General features: G+C 29.3%; 1 protein-coding gene across 8 annotated transcripts in view; it reads right to left on the bottom strand.

Annotated features, from left to right (window-relative positions):
* LOC145286150 (synaptotagmin-1-like) overlaps window positions 1-20,632 on the bottom strand; it is a 285,233-nt gene extending 264,601 nt beyond the window's left edge. For 2 of the 8 annotated variants that reach the window (XM_080134880.1, XM_080134881.1), the window contains exon 1: window positions 20,149-20,393. The gene's annotated coding sequence lies outside the window, so the exon portion shown is untranslated. Of the gene's footprint in view, window positions 1-20,148 lie in introns of all 8 variants that reach the window. The other 6 variants (XM_080134892.1, XM_080134891.1, XM_080134885.1 and 3 more) reach the window with 6 other exon arrangements.
* Window positions 20,633-22,310: the final 1,678 nt, after the last annotated feature.

Raw genomic sequence — 22,310 nt, 5'->3', positions numbered from 1 at the left:
AACTTTTCAAAGGTTAGGTTGACTTCTATTCACCTTTCTTTGTTTAGATTTTGGTGAATTAAAAGGCGAAATTGTTTTAATTTGTGTATGTTTTCTTATTTCTGTGATTTGACAATCTATGCATGAAATATTATATCTACTTATAAAATTGTACGTGGAGACATGAAATAATATTAATAATAATAATAATAATAATAATTAGAATATATATATATATATATATATATATATATATATATATGGTTTTTGTTGTTGATTTTTTAAACGATATTAAGGTTAACGTCTCCGCCTCGGGGATCCAGTGTTTTTCTTAGAACGTCGCCCATTTTTTATTTGGACATATTTTTTTATTTATTTATTTATTATTTTTAAAAATAGTAATCCGTAATTTATAAAATTACTGTTTTTTTTTTAAAACAGTAATCTAATAATGAATATATATATATATATATATATATATATATATATATATATATATATATATATATATATATATATATATATATATATATATATGGAAAGAGCCAGAAAGAATCAGGGAAATTCTTTAAGAGGTTACTTGTCGAGATTGCAAAGCTCAACAAATTGAGGTGGAGCTTATATAGAAGATAAAAAATAAAAGAACGACAATAAAAAAGACATATACTAATGCATATAAATTTAATCGTTTATTAAGTAGGGAGAATTACATCAGTTAGAGGTGTAGAATAAGTAAGATCTTTACAACTAGGTATTTCGAAGCCTACTACTTCTCATCAGAAGAGGACAGAAGGTGCTAGGTAACATATTAGAGACGCGACGTCTAGCTATAACTATATTAGGAGCGAAAAAATGGGGCGTGAGAGGAAAAGGGTAATACATTGAAAACGTGGTGGGAGGGAGATAGGAGAACTATAGTAATTCATGCGATAGATGAAGAAGATTGTGGATATCACATCGTAGATATATAGGTGGTATGTAAGGTTGTTAACATGTTTGCCATGGTAGGTATGTGTTCAGTATGTGTATCCATATGCAGAGATGTGCCTTTAATATCGAGAGAATAATAGGGAAAGGGAATAAAGGTGGCTGCTCTTATAATCATACGGAGTTAGAGGTATGTATAAAGATGGGTTTTCTTGAAATAGAGGACGGACGTCAGGTCTGTATGTATCACGTTCCTATTTGCTTGCCTCTCCACGAGGGCAGAGTTAGTTGGTTGGTTGGTTGTTTTTGTTTTACGGCATATCAACCCTTTTCAGGTTATTTAATGCCGAATCCAAAGATTTTGAAGAAAAATTGTTTTAATAGAATATATTTGTTGTTTTCAAGTCGGTTTCTATTCAACCCATAGTGGGGACCCTAACAGGTACTACCACTCCGGGTCAGAGTGGACCTGGATGCAATGGAAATTAAAGGGTGGCCCCACACTCCCCAAAGCCCACAAGCTGGGGCCTCACCACTGGATATAGTTTAAGGTCATATCCAGGACCGGCAGGTCAGTTTTTAATAAGGAGAAAGGAACAAAAATAAAACTTGTCTCTGTCATGAAGGATTTCTCCTCCACTAACCGAGAACAAAAATAAATTGAAGTGTAGCATCAGGACAGATACTACACTTTATTCAAACATGTTTTTATTGTCAGTGTGGATCTTAACAGCTTTTCTAAGATGCTGCATAGGTTAACTCCTTAGCTACATCTCAAAACTGATTATGATTATGATGGTGGTTTGCAGACATTTTTTTGAAGATCCTGCATTAGTTTGGTCATGTGAAACATAGCGCTGGAAGAATCCATTAATGCATCTGAGCAAACTGAAGGACTGAGGGAACAATGGAAGAGCTAATCCAAGATAATCTGAAAATCTAGAACCAAGACTACAATCTATTTCATATTAATGAGTCACCACTTACCAAGGCCCAAAGGCCACTTGAGGATAAAAGTTAATGAGATTTTTAGTGAGTGATGGATAACACCTTTAAAAGATTTGAAAGTGTTTGAGGTAAGTGTTTAGAAGTTGATTATTTAAGAGGACAGCTTGATAAGAATTTGTTAACATTAGACTTGAAAACGACTATGTTGTAGTCAGTTGCGGGGCAGCCTCATGGTATTGTATTCCATAGATGGGAAGTTCTTGAAAAGAAACATTTTTTTAAATTAAAGTTCTGTTTACTTTTAGGTGCACAGGGAAGGAAAGGAACATTTTTTTACAGTGGTTGTAGCTAGATGAGTATTGCTGTGAATGTTTTATAGGAAGGGACAAGACATTAGAGCTCAGTCGAGCAACTTCCATGGAAATAACATCACACACATACCCCACACACACACATATATATATAAAGAGAGAGAAAGAGAGAGAAAACAGTAGCAACGTCTTTCTTGTGAAAAAGGGATTATAGGAAAAAGAGATCGACCCCCCCCCACACACACACACTTCCTAGATTTCGAAGTCGATTCTGTCAAAGCAGAAAAGAGTACTCTGTAGCACCTCCCCAATTGTGACAGCAGTATTCCATTTTAGGGGGTATTTGACTTATAAAGGTAGAGAATTGACTTTGAAGTCGTCTACTACTTTCTGGAGCAGTAGAGTGATCCAACCATTTTTTTTTGTAACAACCGTAGCAGCAGACTAGATACATGTCTTTTATTCAAGGTTCAGAGTGAAAGTCAGTCTTAAGAGCTTACTTATCAAAATAATGAACGTCTCCACTATGAAAGACTCATCGATTTGATGGAGACGTGAAACCAGATGATGATGATGATGATTTAAGAACTAATACCAACAATTAAAATAATGAAAATCACAAATTAGTTTGTTCTACAAAATAAACATTGTGAGTTCAAAGCCGTTAATGAGAGTTTAGCAATTATCAACATCGGATTAGTGGTATTGACGTAATCGTTAAGGATTATGAGAATCGAAAACATTGAACAAAAGACTTGAATTATCTAAAGTCAATGTCAATCCTTCACCCTCTTCAATAAGAATAGTGAGCTCAAAGCTGATATCTCTGGAACGAACGTTTCCAGGCTACCAGAACCTCCAATGTTTGGAAGAGTTGTGAGGAGATGCCAGGATCACCGTTTTGTGAATCAGATTTAGAGCTTGTTATGTGAGGGGAAAAAGGTTGGTTCAGCAAAACTCGAATCCTTCTGGCCTTGCTGCATAGGAAGAAAACGGATTATCAAGTTGGCTTATAAGGACTAACTTCTCTATCGACTATTTAAATCAATTTTATTAATACAGTTCCGTTAACACTACGAATATGGTCTGCTAAGATTTATAAAAACAGGAATACAAAATAAGTTGAGCCAGGATTTTTAGTCTCGTTTAGTCAAGTTATAGCTGGAGACTTGAAATGAAACATAATATCTGGTAGCATAGACGTTTTAACTTCGACTGTTTGTAAAAAAAAAAATAGGAAATAAGGTTTGGATGAAAGACTGAGACTAGCAATATCACATCTATGAGACAGAGGAACAGAAAAGAAAAAGTGAAGCCAAACTAATTACAATAATATTTTTGCATGTTATTAAGAGTCCTTAAATGAGTCAAAGATTCACCAACCCAAATGTGACCATAGTACTCCATATAAGGTCAGATAATAGATTTGTAGAGACATTGAATAAACTCAGTTAGAATGTGTTGGGATCACAGTTTTGTAGATGAGCTTTAAAACTTTTTGTGCAAAGAAAAATTTAGTTGAGTTAATTTCTATCCTTCTGGCCTTGCTGGATGTTAAGACGACAAGTAATCAAGTTGGGCTATAAAGATAAACTTCTCCATCTACCATTTAAAATGCTGCTTCTCAGCCGACTACGACATGGTCGTTTTCAAGTCCAATGTAAACAAATTCTTGTTGAGCTACTCTATGAAATAACCAAGTTCTTCCCAGTGTCCATCATCATTACCAATCATCACGATGTTGCCTCATCGTTCACCTGATACACATTTAACACTTCTCCTCGAGTAGCCTTTGGGCCTTGATAAGCGGTGACACCTTAGTAAAAAATAAATAAATACTATTATGGAGAGTTGGTGTCTGTATGATTGAATACAATATACTATTTTCTTTTGGATTTAACAATGATATTAAAAAAAAAACATACAACGGCAGCCATTTTGTAATTTCTTAGTAATAATCATTTTTTTTTATTATTAATACAGTTCCATCGACATAACAAATATAGTCCAAGGTTCATGAAAGCAAGAATACAAAATATGTTGGTTCAGGCTTTTCCATCTCGTCTAGAGGCTGGAGACGAGAAAAGGAATACACTGTCTGGTAACGTAGACGTTTCTACTTGGACTTTTTATAAAAAGGTGGGATAAGATTTAATTGGAAAAGGAAGTTGCCTTAGTCATGTAAACGGTGTTCTTATCAAGCAACCTATAAATCACTCTGTGAGTGAGAGTATGCAAGTGTGTTCTTACCAACTTTTTACAGCTCTTGTAATAATCTAATGTATAATCTGATATAAGCCTGTCTGTCGGTTTGTCTGTCTGTCACCATATTTTCACACTCTATCTCCTCCGAAACTAAAAGTCGCGGAGCAGCACTAGGGGCCTCAAATGTTTGGATTTTTTACGGACCGTTCTTTTATGGGTCTTTAGCTGGCTAAAATTGCTTTAAGGGGTCACCCGCTAGTAAGTGGATAAGTCGTTAAGCAAGATGATGATTATGCTGTTGCTGCTGCTGATGGTGATGGTGATGATGATGATGATGATGATGATGATGATGATGATGATGATGATGATGATGATGATGATGATGATTCCACAGATAAGAATCCATAGGAAAGGTCATTGTCCGGTGAGTGTGGAGTACACTCAAGATCATACCTCCTACTGATGAGACGATCATTAAAGTGTTCCTGCATATTATTTAATAATAACTTTATTCAAGATACAACTAAAAAAAAAAGACAAATATTATTATACTATGAAATAAAACTATCTAAATTCTTACATTTCATAGTATTTTGAAATTTGAAAACAATTTCAATAAAAAAAAGGCATAAAATTGTGTTGCTTGTACATTAACGTTGAAATGCAGAACCATCAGTTTTATTTAAATGTTTTGGACGATTTAACCTCCGACCTTCTTCTGGTGCATCTTGTCGATATTTATGGTAAACTCAGGAATCTGTACACATGGATCTGCTGTGCAATGGATAAAGTGCTAAGTAATACTCAGTTCTAAATGACAGTTCAATCCTCAGTGTATGTGATGCTAAGAATACCATTAAGATTTACTTGAGATTTTTACCCGTTCCCGAGAACAATCTTTATTCATGGATTAAGTGAAAGGTTTAGGTTTCAAATTGCATACAGATTTCCAAGTCTGACATAAAGCTCACCGATTTTGAGAGACACACCTAATGGAAGAGATTGAAACACTGATGAGAATAACATCCAGGATGAGAACATTAATCTGATAATTCAGGTCATACAAATTATCAATCCTTATCTAAAAAAAAAAAAAATTCTGTTTTATTCTCAGATAACCATAAACATGTTCATTGATGAAGAAGAAGATAACGATATTCAATTTTAAAACTTATCTTGTTAAACTATGAGTCCGTTTTCCTTGACTATGAGTTGCTTTGAGTTAGATCATCCTCCACGGGAAATGTAAGCATCCTTATCTAACCGAACTGTATGTATTGTTGTCGTTGTCCTCCTCCTCCTCATCATCATCATCGCCACCACCACCACCACCACCATCGCCACCACCACCACTACCACCATCAGTTTTTGTATTTATGATGTTGTGAGTGTCCTGGACTCTCGGAGTGAGCAACACCAGACAATGTCTCATACCAACTCTCCATGTGGTCCGATCCAGAGAGTTGACATCAGCCAGGTTGCATGCAGTTATATCACTTCTTAAACACTGAAGCCAGGTCTTCATCGATCTACCATCCACCTTAGTGCCTGGCATAACCGGGCGTGTTCTGGAGTTGATGCAAGAGGTGGTCTGCTGCACACGTACGTGTCCACTCACTGAAACATATGCTGCAACTGATGACCTAACTTCAAACCTTTCTATTGTAAAAGACTAGAAATAACATGGCCTTAGAGTTCAAATCTTCAATGTGGCAGAACTGTGGGAGTGGCTAGTGTCAGAGCTATTCTGTTAGGCACTTTGGTTCCTGGCAGGATTAGGACCACAACCTGTCTAAAGAGGCTTTAAGAAATCCAAAGGCATCTTCACTGGGATCCCGTTGCCTGTGGTAGTTCTTGCCAATGCACAATGTATGGCAAACAAAGTCATCTACGTAATAGAGAGTGAGGATAATAGCGTTTTAGTAGCACATATGAAAATGCTATTCACAGATGACCGCCTTCCTTGATGATGTAGAACAATCACTGCTTACCTGAAATCCGCCAGGAAAACGAACTGCTCCAAACGTACAAGGAAAACCTTGATCAAAAACAGATAGTATCAACATCTCCATGCATCCAGGTTCAACTTGCTTGTCATGACAGTCTAAGCTAGACAACAATCTGTGTGTATTTGGGGGGGGGGGTCTAGTGGTTAACGACATGGACTGACGACCTGGGTGTCCCAAGCTTGAATCCAGTTCGTTCCATAAAAAATAACTTTCACTTAGGATGTTGGCAACCTTCATGTGGTCTCTCCTGTAATCCTCAATGTCTTTCTAGAAAGAATTCTGACGAGAAAAATATCGGGGAAACCAATGGTAACAATAGAATCTTCGGATTCATTTGAAATGATGAACAACCTCTCTGAAAGAATCAACCACAAAAGATGTGAACAGATGTCACTATTTAACCAAATAAAATTCTTCTTCTTCTTCTTCTTCTTCTTCTTCTTCTTCATCATCATCATCATCATCATCATCATCATCATCATCATCATCATCAGCAGCAGCAGCAGCAGCAGCAGCAACAACAACATAGCAGCAGGCTTCTGTTCAATCTCAAGAGACAATTGATACCCTCTTGAAGGAGACTCTATTTTGAAGCATGTGTTGTGCAATCCCCAACTATAGTCTTCCTAATCTAGTATTGTTTGAGTCCAGTAGCAAGGAGAATTCCAGGACGGCTGGAAACAATGCTGGGATGAGCAGAGATCCCTCTCATGTACAACAGCTGGCATTCCTAAATGGTCACTTATTTACTGCTGATCAGACTCAGTGTTGCTTAACTTTGATCATCTAACAGGAACCAATGTACCATGTCTTGGTTATGTTGGATATAAATATTACAACTTCATAGTAAGTAGAACTTGAGAGCAACTCATTGATCTTTTTATCAAATACTAAACTCTTATTAACGCAGGAATAAAAAATTGGGATTATTCAAACTACTATTCTTAGCTTGGTTGTTTTCACAATGTTTCGGCCAATGTAACTTCCAACCTTCTTTAAATGCATCTTTCCAAAATTTAGAAATCTATCTAGAATTTCTCACTGAACTTGGGGGTAGATTATTCTCATTCCCTTTGTCATAAGAAGAGTAGAAAATGGGTATTGGGTTTACTTTCACGTCGTTATTGCCATTTAGCCCTCACATTCTATGAGCGATATTCCTGATAGAGAGGGGAAAATTGCTGTTTTCTATCCACCTAACACTTATCGTTGGCTAGTTTTTGATCTTGAAATAGTATTTCTTAAACTCGTTATGTCAAGTGACTTCATACCTAGTCTGGAGCGATTTCTGTAGAAGAATTTAAAAAGAAAATTAACCTGAGAAAAGTGTTGCTTTTCATGTTTTCATTTTAGAATATTCTTTTCATCGTTTTGACCCTCGAGTATATATGCGACACAGTTAGACGCAGTAAATCAACCGATAACCACATCACTCTATAAAACGCATATAAGATATCGACGGATACACACTCGAGAGTCAAAACAATGAAAAGAATGTGCTGTTGTACTAGCCCAAGTTATCAGCTGCAAAGTTTATAAAATAAACAACCAAGGTGAGAATAGTAGTCTTAACAAACTGAATACAAATCATCTATCTAAAAAATTTGGAAATAGAAATCACAAAAGGAAAAAAAAAATTGCTTTTGTAATACATCAATTCTTTTTCAGATTATTCAATGCAAAAAAAACAACCCAAAAAACTATTTAATTGATTCATTGTATAAAATGTATACAAAATCTCTTTTTTCAGCTCAAGAGGTTCTTAGGTTTTGTGTTGATCCTCAAACTTATAATGTTAAATAAAATTGATGCCTTAAACCATCTCCATGACGAGGCGATAGCATGTCGTCCGTTACACTTCCCATCAAGGCTGTGCTCATTTCTACACCTGATTGAAATGTTAGCTTATAGCACCTTGTATTACCAAATAATCACCCATATGAACACTCACTGGGCTCAACTTCACTTAACTTCGATGATCTGACAAATACTTAAGTGTCACTGTTACTTAGCTGTATTGTATACGACGAATCAAATACAAGATGCTAATTTACTGATAGATTGGGAGGAAAATGTGCGTTAATACCTTTCTCAACCTCTTTGAGGATATAAACCCAATATAACCTATTCCATAGATGACACTGGCTAAATGGTCAAAGACATAGACTGAAAAGTTGGGTATACCATATTCGTTCCATAGAAACACTTTCACTAAACCAACACTTGACCTTGTGTCTAACCTCCTGAAGATTCCATAAGACATAGTGGTATCCATCAGACCAATAACACACCTTCCCACCCCAAATATCGAATCTGATGCTGATCGCTTTATAAATATATATTCATTAAATATTCAGTTGACCTAGTTATCTCAGGTTAAAAGACAGTAGCATTTAAACCAATGCAATTAATCTCTCTCTCTCTCTCTCTCTCTCTCTCTCTCTCTCTCTCTCTCTCTGTGCATCTGTAAAATTGATAATTTCCGATTTCTATGCGCATCAAATCAATAATCTAATCAATAAAAATATTAGTTTATTTGTACTTATATACCCAGCAATCATATTCCTCTCCCAAAGAAAATTTTGGTCTATTGTCTTACACAAGTTATTAATATAAGATTAAGATAGGTATTTCTTAAAATATGAACAAATTTCGCTCCACAAATGATTAGTTTCAAAATCTATAAAAAACAAAAGGAATTTGCATTTTTTTTTAATAATAGTTTTTTTTTAAACTTTATTATTTGTAAAATTCAGTGATTTTTCAAAACGATATTCTAATTGGAAACATGCTTTTTGTTTGAAGAAATATGTATCACCCTTAAAGCGAATAAAATCTTAATTGAAAATAAAACATTTTTTATTAGTTTTATTATTTAATATTTTATTTTTTATTTTTTGCTAATAAAACCCATTGTATTTTTTATTCTTAATAAGCCTAAGTGTTTAAAATCGCATGATCAAAATAATACTTAGAAATAAAAATCATGTAAATATAATTTGGTTTGAAAATTTTGGAATAATGAGACGTGTAATGAATTCTTTTATACAAGTTTTAAATTTAAATTTTAATTTTTGTTACAATCTAAAAAAATTAAAGCACACTTTTTGATATCGCTTTTTCATTTGTTTATTTATTTAATATTTTTATTTTAATATGAAATGAAAAAAATTGTTATTGAAATACCCTATTTTATTTCAGTATAAATTTAATATAGTTTAATCATAATTTTTCATTTTACATAACAGTTTTTATTTAATATATTTTTAATAGCAGTTTTAATTTTAGCATATTTTAATCATAATTTTTAACTTTCATATTAGTTTTTTTTTTTATTTCAGTATATTTTAAATCACAGTTTTAATTTTAGCATATTTAAATAATAATTTTTAACTTTCATATTAGTTTTTTTATTTCAGTATATTTTAAATAACAATTTTAATTTTAGAATATTTATATCATAATTTTTAACTTTCATATTAGTTTTTTTTATTTCAGTATATTTTAAATAACAGTTTTAATTTTAGCATATTTAAATAATACTTTTCCACTTTTCCTATCAGTTTTTATTTCAATATATTTTTATATTTTTAATTTTAATATATTATAATAATAATTTTTCCCTTCAGTATGCTTTTTTAAATTCGGCGCATTTTTGTATCAATTTATTAGCATTAGTATGTTTTAATATCAATTGTTCCTGTATGTCTTAATGACAGTTTTTAGTCTTAGTATGTTTTTGATGGCCGTTTTTAATGATATTATAATTTAATGCCAGTTTTTAACTTCATTATGCTTAATACAATGGTTTTAAAAATATTTGGAAATGCCAGTTGTTAATTTCATTATTATTTTAATGCCAGTTGTTAATTTTGATATATATATATATATATATATATATATATATATATATATATATATATATATATATATATATATATATAATATGTATATATATATATATATATATTTAAATATTTTGTAATTAGTTTTTAATTTCATCTTTATTTTAATTTTAGTTTTTTTAATTTCAGTATGTTTTAATACTAATTTTAATTTTAGTATGTTTTAATGCTAATTTAAATTTCAGTCTGTTTTAATACTAATTTAAATTTCAGTATGTTTTAATGCTAATTTTAATTTCAGTATGTTTTGATACTAATTTTAATTTCAGTATGTTTTAATGCTAATTATAATTTCAGTATGTTTTAATGCTAATTATAATTTCAGTATGTTTTAATGCTAATTTTAATTTCAGTATGTTTTAATACTAATTTTAATTTCAGTATGTTTTAATGCTAATTTTAATTTCAGTATGTTTTAATGCTAATTTTAATTTCAGTATGTTTTAATACTAATTTTAATTTCAGTATGTTTTAATGCTAATTTTAATTTCAGTATGTTTTAATGCTAATTTTAATTTCAGTATGTTTTAATACTAATTTTAATTTCAGTATGTTTTAATACTAAATGTTAATTTCAGTATGTTTTAATGCTAATTTTAATTTCAGTATGTTTTAATACTAATTTTAATTTCAGTATGTTTTAATACTAAATGTTAATTTCAGTATGTTTTAATGCTAATTTTAATTTCAGTATGTTTTAATACTAATTTTAATTTCAGTATGTTTTAATGCTAATTTTAATTTCAGTATGTTTTAATGCTAATTTTAATTTCAGTATGTTTTAATACTAATTTTAATTTCAGTATGTTTTAATGCTAATTTTAATTTTAGTATGTTTTAATGCTAATTTTAATTTTAGTATGTTTTAATGCTAATTTTAATTTCAGTATGTTTTAATGCTAATTTTAATTTCAGTATGTTTTAATGCTAACTTGGATTTCAGTATGCTTTAATGCTAACTTTGATTTCAGTATGTTTTAATGCTAATTTTAATTTCAGTATGTTTTAATGCTAACTTGGATTTCAGTATGTTTTAATGCCAATTTTAATTTTATTATGTTTTAATGCTAATTTTGATTTCAGTATGTTTTAATACTAAATTTTAATTTCAGTATGTTTTAATTCTAATTTATATTTTTGTATGTTTTAATACTAAATGTTAATTTCAGTATGTTTTAATACTAATTTTAATTTCAGTATGTTTTAATGCTAATTTTAATTTTAGTGTGTTTTAATGCTAATTTTAATTTCAGTATGTATATATATATATATATATATAAATATATATATATATATATATATAATATAATATATATATATATATATATATATATATATATATATATATTTAAATATTTTGTAATTAGTTTTTAATTTCATCTTTATTTTAATTTAAGTTTTTTTAATTTTAGTATGTTTTAATGCTAATTTAAATTTCAGTCTGTTTTAATACTAATTTAAATTTCAGTATGTTTTTATACTAATTTTAATTTCAGTATGTTTTAATACTAATTTTAATGTTAGTATGTTTTAATACTAATTTTAATTTCAGTATGTTTTAATGCTAATTTTAATTTCAGTATGTTTTAATGCTAATTATAATTTCAGTATGTTTTAATGCTAATTTTAATTTCAGTATGTTTTAATACTAATTTTAATTTTAGTATGTTTTAATGCTAAATTTTAATTTCAGTATGTTTTAATACTAATTTTAATTTTAGTATGTTTTAATGCTAATTTTAATTTCAGTATGTTTTAATACTAATTTTAATTTCAGTATGTTTTAATGCTAAATTTTAATTTCAGTATGTTTTAAGTCTAATTTTAATTTCAGTATGTTTTAATACTAATTTTAATTTCAGTATGTTTTAATACTAATTTTAATTTTAGTATGTTTTAATGCTAATTATAATTTCAATATGTTTTAAGTCTAATTTTTATTTTAGTATGTTTTAATACTAATTTTAATTTCAGTATGTTTTAATGCTAATTTTTATTTTAGTATGTTTTAATACTAAATGTTTATTTCAGTATGTTTTAATACTAATTTTAATTTCAGTATGTTTTAATGCTAATTTTAATTTTAGTATGTTTTACTGCTAATTTTAATTTCAGTATGTTTTAATACTAATTTTAATGTTAGTATTTTTTAATACTAATTTTAATTTCAGTATGTTTTAATGCTAATTTTAATTTCAGTATGTTTTAATACTAATTTTCATTTTAGTATGTTTTAATGCTAATTTTAATTTCAGTATGTTTTAATACTAATTTTTATTTCAGTATGTTTTAATGCTAATTTTAATTTCAGTATGTTTTAATGCTAATTTTTATTTCAGTATGTTTTAATACTAATTTTCATTTTAGTATGTTTTAATACCATTTTTAATTTCAGTAGGTTTTATAAGCAGTTTTTCACTTCAGAATGTTTTAACTTAGTTTTTTAATTTCAGTGTGACTTTAATTTCCGTTGGTTACATTTATTATGTTTTAATACCAGTTTTCCATTTTAATATTGGTAAAAATATAATTATAAGTTATCATTATCACCTCCAAAATTAACACATTTTTATAGCTTTTTTTTTTTTTGCTATGATCATCTTCGGTAAAAGAAAGAAAAAATGATGTAAAATAATTTCTGTAAGCGTGTTATATATTCAATTTCGACACTAAAAGAAAGCATTCATTTGTAAAGAAATTTTAAAACCTCTTTAGCATTAGAACTGAGTTTAAAAAATGTCATAAGAGTTTTTATAATATGCAATCAATGTATATTAAACGATTTTGCGTGTATATAAATGAATTAACCATAATGAATGTATTTCCAAATATATAAAACATGAAATCTGTAAAAAACAAAGTATGTATTTTAATGAATGGTAGTATTAAACATTATATAACAAACGTGAAAAAGAAAGTGAATAAAGACATATGTTATATAACATTAAAAGTACATTTTATGTTTATAAGTTCAGCTCAAAAGAAGATTTATTAAATAAAAATGAGATTATATTCTATTTAAATCTTTTTTAATATTCATTCTACGTGGTATTTATAAGGTTTATCAAAATTTATATTAAAATTAAAACTGATATTAAGCAGAACAATTGTAAAGATATCATGTCCATTTTTTTGAGCAGCCATATTGTCTAGTTCCGACTCAAAAAGAAGCTTGCTTGAGCAAGTTATTTTGATTCACGATATAAAGTTACATTTTTCTTTTTCAGTTTAAGCATAATTCGATAATGAAAAATGTTAGTTTTTGAGTAAAAAATTATTTTTTTTGTAAATCAATATTCTTGGTCTTTTTTTTACAACATAACGTGCAAATTTCATTGTTGCAGTGTTGACGTGAATAGCGAAAATATTTCAGACCATTGTCTTATGAATGATCATGATTGTTTGATTAAAATTCGATATTTAATCAGTTGTTTTAAGTTGTTTCACGTTAAATTCAATATTTAAACACAATTTGGAGCTGGTATCAAAATTCAAGCGATTATGTGCATAAATGAAAAATCTGATATAATTTCCTCGTGTGGGACAAAATCAAATTTGAAAGGTTTTATATCTGTAAAAAATGGTTTTGAAACAATTATTAAAAAAAAATGTTAGCATGTAATTTAAAACAAATGCTAAATATGAAATATTGTTAGATATGTTCTATCACACTTAAAGTAATAACTTTATATATATATATATATATATATATATATATATATATATATATATATATATATATATATATATATATGGTCAAACATTATATATGCCCCTATATAATTGCCTCCCAACAGGGGTTTGAGTTAAGCAGTAGGGCGACTTTTAATATGAGGAATGAATACATCCCCCATCAGGGCACCCTGAATTGTGACAAAAAATTAAAATTGCGTCAGTTTAGAAGGATTTCTTCTTCAGTGACCGTAATCAGGAAAGAGGAAGCTTAGTACCTGAACACTTTGAAATATTTATTTGCAAAAATATAAAAGCTACAATCTTATTTTTAGCCATAGGCCATCAGAAGTGTGAGGAAAACTGGGGTCGTTGATCATCCACAGTCTATCCTACCTTAGACTAGAACCATTGCAGTCACCAAAATAGCATATCCACTCTATATCTGCAAAATGTTGAAAAATTTAAATGTTACTTCTAAAATGTAACAGTTACATGGAACAAGTACTTATAACTTGTGTTGGATTCACACAATAGTTTTGTAAGCTATTTAAAATGTGCTTTGCGTTGGTCTGCAACATTTAAATTTGAAACAGTACTTTCAATTGTCTGTCACTTAAGTTTGAAATAGCATTTTCAATGGTCTGTCACATTCAAATTTGCAATAGGATTTTCATTAAATATTTACCTTTAATGAATGTGAGACAAACCCATAAAAATGTCTATTATTTTAGTACTTTTGTTTGCTATATTGACGATTTTGCTTCAACTTTCAGAGAAAATGGCAACATTATCAGACACTAGAAATTGATTGCGTTTCATGATAAATATAATTTATCCCCCACCCACCCTAAAAATAAAACTCAATATTTTTTGCAATAAAATACATGAAACGAACACGAATATAATAGCAGAAACTAAACACAAATCTCAAGATTTATATGTGTTTAGCAAAAACCGAGATTTAAAAACTGACATGTTCTCGATGTGAAAACTGCATATAATTATATTAAACGCCATATTATGGAGACAGTTTTCCGCAAGAAAATCTAATAAAATCATTGAACTTCCGCCCACGCAAACACCAATTAAAAGTATCAAAAAAAAAAATCGCATAAAAATTATTTTACGTTCTTCGAATTGTTAAAGTGTGTGTACACGTAAAACTGTTATTAGTTTATTGAACACTGTGTTTATGAAGACAGATGCTGCAAAATACCAACCTGCCCACACACTAAGCAAGACATTGCGTCTTATCTGAGAAACACAGATATTTGATATAAATGTGATTGTTTGAATATGTGTATGCGTTTCGAACGTGTGTGCATTTATAAATGTGTGTGTGTGTGCGTGTGTGTGAGGGAGGGAGGAGAGAGAGTGAGAGAAAGAGACTTTGCACACAGCATACAATGTGGTCGTATTTTTATTTTATTTATTTATTTTTTTTTTGTAAATTAGCATGTTGAGCAAACAGCAACAGTAGCGGCAGCAGTAGCAGCTTCCCGTCTCTCGTAGGAATTCGTAATGGCAGCCAATACTTTCATTCCGACGCGACTTATATATCTATTTCTTACTTCACAAAAAGAAAAAAAAACTGACATTCGTTTTGAGCCATCCAAGACTGTTAGATTTGTAATAGTTGTTTCGTGCTCAGTTTTTCTGATTGAAAAAAAAAAAATTCCACGTTTTAATCAGTATTATTGGTAAAACAACAACAAAAAAAAGTGGCTGCCATTTGTAGTAAGGTGGTTGGTCTCCTTTAAACTTATATATCACAAAATCCAGAAGCAGACAAAAAGTAAAATAGAAAGGTTAGAGAAAATTATTACATAAATTAAAGAAGACTACAATCATATCTAAAGAATGCATGTTATTTGGTATCGAAATTGGAGAAGTGAAACGAAAATGTTCATTATTAAAACCAGTCAAATCGATAACTCCCACACCATTGGCTTCATCCGTAGCAGTGGTGTACGTTGTTGTAAAGACAGTTGTTTGAGAGTAGTTGCAGCAGTAGTAGAATTAGTAAATCTCTTTATCTGTTGCCCTTCGTACACACACACACACACACACACACACACACACACACACACACACACACACACATATGAATATATTTAAAAATAAGTATTTAAAAGATTAGTATTTTAAAAAATCACTGCTCAATGGCATTTTTTATAAAATTCAACAAAGCTCAGTATGATACTTTCACTTTCACTTTTATAGATGTGCACACACACACACATATAAATATATACATGATACTTTCATTATCACTTTTAATTATGGGTGCATCATCATATATATATATATATATATATATATATATATATGAGCAAATAGTTAATAAAACATGTTAAAAAACACTTTGAAAAAGAGTTAAAAACATATTTAATCTGAAAAGAAAACACTTAATAATTAGATAGTCCTTGATCCGCGGAGTTTCGATGGTTATTTTACTTTCAATTTTATATGCACACACACACACACACACACACACACACACACACACACACACACACACACACACACACACACACACACACACACACACACACACACACACACACACACACACACACACACACACACACACATATTGAGAGAGATAGACAGATAAAGAGAGAGAGAGAGAGAGAAAGAGAGAGAGAAAGATAGATAGATAAAAAGACAGAGAGAGAAAGAGATAGAGAAAGAGAGAGAGAGAAAGAGAGAGAGAGAGAAAAATAGATATGATATTGATGGAGAAATACTCAATATTAGAATAGTGCATTTATATCAGCAAAAAATATAGACCAAAAAAAATACATTATCATTTCAAATATGCATCTATAAGTATATACATGTATGTATGTATACATATGCATGTATATATATATATATATATATATATATATATATATATATATATATATATATATATATATATATATACATGCATATGTATACATACATACATGTATACGGACGAATCGAAACTATTTCACGAGTTTTTACGCAAATGAATTTTATTATATATATATATATGTATATATTGCTTTATGGATATCATTTTTGAAACCAGCAATGGCAATACATCTAGATGACATATTTAAAAAAAAATTATGAATCGTTAGGAATGCCGTCAATTTATTTTGAAAGTATTAAATTTCCTTTATTCTATTCATTGTAAAGTAGTCAAAGTGATTTTGTCCAATCTTTTCCTGTAACTGTAATCTATTACTCTTTTTATCGTTTGTTCAATGGCACAGTATAGATTTTATATTTAAACATTCCAAATTACTGATGATTGTTTTAAATTAATGGCAAAACATTAAGAACAAACGATAATCTCATAACAGTAAAATAAAATTCTTTTATTAAATATTATACAATGCGTTTTGAAAGGTTTTATTTTAAAATAATTGAATCTTTTCGTTTGTTGTTGGTGGGAATCAAATGTATAAAAGTTGATCAATTTTCAATCAAATAATTCAGTTTGAATTTAAAGTCCAATTTTAAACTGCTAATTTCATCAAAATACAGACAGGATAATTTATGGAGTGATTTCGGTTTCATAATTACTAAAAAACAAAAAAAAAATCGATACTGAACAATTTTTAAGATCTTAAAAAGTGAGTCTCAGATTTCTGCTCACACAATAACTACAGTTTTTATAGATCACAAAAAAAAAGACGAAAATTACAATTATTTACAACAACAAAAAAAAACAGTAAAAATATCAGTCTGAGATTTAACATTGCACAAATAGAACCATATTCTCACCAATCCTGAGCAGCAGTAAAAATAAAAAACAAATCAGATTTCCAACAAACAAAATATCATATCAGCTCATTGAATTACATTCAAGAAACATTGGTTCAATTAGATGATCCTTTTTTGCATAGTGGCCATGATGGTTATAAAGCTTCTATAATCTGTTTATAAAATATATATATATAGCAAGAAGCTTTTATAGACTAGTTATAAAACATTACCAACAAGTTAAACAGATATTTACATGATAAATACTTAACTCTTTTTTTTTTTCCTTTTTTTTTATTTTAACACCTTTCTCTTAAACTATTCGATATATTTGATAACTGATAAATAAAAACAAAATGGTTTTAAAAATTGAAAGCACAGACATAAAGTAGTGCAAATTTATCGTGTGAAACTCAATTTTCTGATTCATTTATTGAATTGTTTCAGATCGAAACTAAGTACCATTCTTATATAAGACCATGCGTTATCACGTGCGCCCACACACACACATGTGTACCAACCACCACGCACATACTTAAAATGTTAAACACACACGCACACATATGTATAATATAATAAAGTAATATTAGATATTAGATATATATTTTTCGCAGTCTTTGCAACGGTGCTCAAAACGTGAGTAGAGCTTAGTTGTAGTATGAAAATATAGTTATTATATAATAAGTAAGCTACACACGCATACACATACATATATTTTCAAAACTTACTACCGAGCTCTACTTAAGTATCGAGCACTGTCGAAGTAAATACTGGAAATAATATATATAAATATACTTTTTATTTGTTTTCACATAAACAGTTAGATATTGCTATACAATCATGAGCATGTTTCAGTCAACTAGTGATAACAGAATATTCTTTTCATTCTTTTGACTCTCGAGTATATATTCGATACAGTAAGAGGCAGTCAATCAACCGAGAACCACATCAGTCTATATAAAAAAACATACGATATTAACGGATATATACTCAAGAGTACAAAACAATGGAAAGAATATGCTGTTGTCACAACCCTATAAATCACTGAAGACACCATCAGGCGATGTTGCTTTTTTTTTTTTTTTTCAATTATTTTTTTATATCGATTTATAACAAATTTCAGAAAAAAAATGACCAAAAAAACTGCTTTAAGGATATGCTGTTAAGTCCTAACTATGATCAGTAATTATTGAGCTTTTAAAATTACAATCTAAAATAGATTCTTATAGCAAATAACAAATGCCAAATAATCAAATATATGTTATTGAGCACTGCTATAATACATAAATACTGTGAGATACACTAAATTGATCATATAACTTACTAAACCAAACTGTATCTGAAATATATATATATATATATATATATATATATATATATATATATATATATATATATATATATATATATATATATATATATATGATGAGAATAATCGAAATAGTATTCCGGCAAAATAGAGAAATAAAAATGAACAAACCGAGTTATTTGCTCATCTACGTTTCGTCTTTATTTAGGAAGTCTCGAAATAAAGACGAAACGTAGATGAACACATAACTCGGTTCGTTTCTTTATATATATATATATATATATATATATATATATATATATATATATATATGTATATATATGTGTGTGTGTGTGTGTGTGTGTGTGTGTGTGTGTGTGTGTAGTTAAATATATATATATAGTTATAGTTATATATATTTTATGAGAAAATATGCTTATTCAATTATATTTCACATTTTATTCATAGCAATTCTTTAATTTATGAAGCTCAATGTAACTACAGAGCATATCCAAATAAATGACAAAAGGTCTATATTCCAAACTCCAAGATGTTGACCATCTTACCGTTTATTTCTTTAAGTATGTTGAAATGTTCAATTCTTGACAGGACCTGCTTCGTAGCGCAGGATCGTTCATGTAATTATTATGTCAACTATGATACATAGTTATATAATGAAAATCTAACCGATAATCATTCATATATATATATATATATAGATATACATACTTAGATACACTTGGGTGGGTGTATGTATAAAAAATGTAATTTGTATAGATATAAAGATGAAACACACACACACACAACTTAATTAATTCACATTTACACCGATTCAATAAAGCTATTTTATGATAAAAGAATGTGATCGGAAACTATAAATCCTAGAATGAACAGGTAGTCTTGAAAACCACTTGAATTTTATTTTTGTTATTGTTTGACAAGAAAGAGGAACGTGTTTGTATGTGTGAGTATATGTTCAGATCTGTATTAATAATTATCTGCATTTTTCTGAATGCGTGTGCACATATCCAGTTAGAGATCAATATGAAATTCAACAAGAATCAAAAATGGCCGACCTCGTCCTCCGTGTAAAGCAGTCAGTTTGTTGTGCTTCTGTTTTTTTTTTTTTAACAACGAAGATGATGTGGACTCAGACTTACCTTGCACCCTTTTTTTTTAGCTCAGAGATGTAATCCTGACAATCACTCCAAGTTGTTCTGTATGGTGAGGGTCTTCAAGTCAGGACTTTATGTCTTCTAACATGGTAGGGACATAATTCAAAATGTTAAGGGGGGGAGTATTATCAGTTAGGCATCCATATCCAGACACACTATGGTTGTCAGCAGCTGATGCTAAGCATGCTGGGAAGACAGCATCTCAGGATGGATGAGTCCAATTTGCCTCTGGAAGGGAGGGGGAATGCATCCGCTCTCATTTATTTTATATAGGATAATTGTGAGTTGAGAAATAATGTCAGCGTTCTGCTAGGGAAACTGAACAAATAAATCCTATTTAAATAAAATGTCAGTTTTTTATTGAATATGTCAGCTAACAGGATGATGTGCATAGTCTGAAACCCCTAATCGTGTATAATGGCCTTAACCACAACCCCCCTCCTTCCCTCACTTTAGTGAACTGTGCACTGAAGCTGGGGGAATTAATCATGAAAATGAAGCTGTTGTTATTGATTATGATAATGGTGTTATCAGTTGTAAGTCAGCTTAGTGCTGAACATATGTAAGAATTGACTTGTGTGATTGAACGAGTCCGGAATGAAAGATAAATGAGAAAATAATATACGATGGTGAATGAAAAATAGCAGCCAAATGATATCAAGAGGAATAAAATAGATGAAGAAGAAGAAGAAGAAGAAGAAGAAGAAGAAGAAGAAGAAGAAGAAGAAGAAGAAGAAAAAGGAATATGCATAGAAAATAGAAAAAAAAGGAAGATAGAAAATAGAAAAAAAGAAAGAGAGAAAAGAAGAAGAAAAAGAAGAAGAAGCTGAAGAAGAAGAGGAAAAACAGTAAAAAAAAGATGAATAAAAAAGATGACGTAAAAACGAAAAAATAAATAAATAAACGAAGACGAATAAGAGAAAAAGGAAGAAAAAGAAAAAAGAAATAATAATAAGAAGAAATGGAAAGGAGGGAGAGAGAGAAAGAGAAGAGGGAGAAAACGAAGAAGAATAGGAAGATAAAAGAAGAAAAGTAAGAGAAAAAAAACGACGGAAAAAATAAGGAAAAAAATAGAAAAAGAAGACGAAGATGTAAGAGAAAATTTGAATAAAGGGAGAGGTAAGGAAAGAGAAATGGAGAATGAGGAGTAGTAGAAGTGGAAGAAACAGAAAACAAGGGGGAAGGCGAAGTAAAAAAAGAAACAACGAAAGAAAATAAAAATAAAACGAAAAGGAAGAATTGGAAGAAAATACGTAGAAGAAAGACTGAAAGAAAGAAAGAAATATGATAGGATAAATTGAAAGGAAAGTTTAAACAAGAACGAGGAAAGAAAAGTATGAGGAGGAGGGATGGTCAAAATGAATATAAAAACTGCAAGAAAAGAACAAAAATATCACAAAAATTGTCTCAGGTATATATATATATATATATATATATATATATATATATATATATATATATATATATATATATATATATGTATGTGTGTGTGTGTATATATAGTACATATATATATACATATAAACATATATATATAATTATTTTTATATATTTATTTTTATATTTAAATATTTTTATAATAATTATATATATATATATATATATATATATGTATGTATGTGTGTGTGTGTGTGTGTGTGTCTGTGTGTACATTTGTTAGGCCATCTCAATAAAACCTATACAAAAATGCTTCATCACATTTCAACATAAAAAACAACAACAACAACAACAACAACAAAAACACTATAACTCGTGAGTTCAAAAATATTTAATCAATATTTATAACCAATTCAATTTTGAACAATTTCATTTAAAAGAACACGATTATTGCTAAATCCACAAAAAAGCACAAATAACTTTTAAGAACAAAAAAACACAATTTTATTTCATACCTACTTAAATCACATAAAAAGTTAAACAATGTTTTTTTAAGCCAACCTATGTGTGTGTGTGTGTGTGTGTGTGTGTGTGTGTGTGTGTGTGTAAGTGGCTTATCTTATTTACTGCAGTTTCATAGTTTATCCAGTGTTAATTTAGATTCCTGAAAACATTCAGGAATACACTTCTAAGGGTTGGATTAACCGTAAAACTAGTAAAATGTTAATATATATATATATATATATATATATATATATATATATATATAT

Source organism: Euprymna scolopes, chromosome 10, assembly GCF_053919585.1.
Source record: "Euprymna scolopes isolate OS-2025 chromosome 10, ASM5391958v1, whole genome shotgun sequence".
Taxonomy (NCBI): domain Eukaryota; kingdom Metazoa; phylum Mollusca; class Cephalopoda; order Sepiida; family Sepiolidae; genus Euprymna; species Euprymna scolopes.
This window is presented reverse-complemented; position numbering and strand designations above follow the sequence as displayed.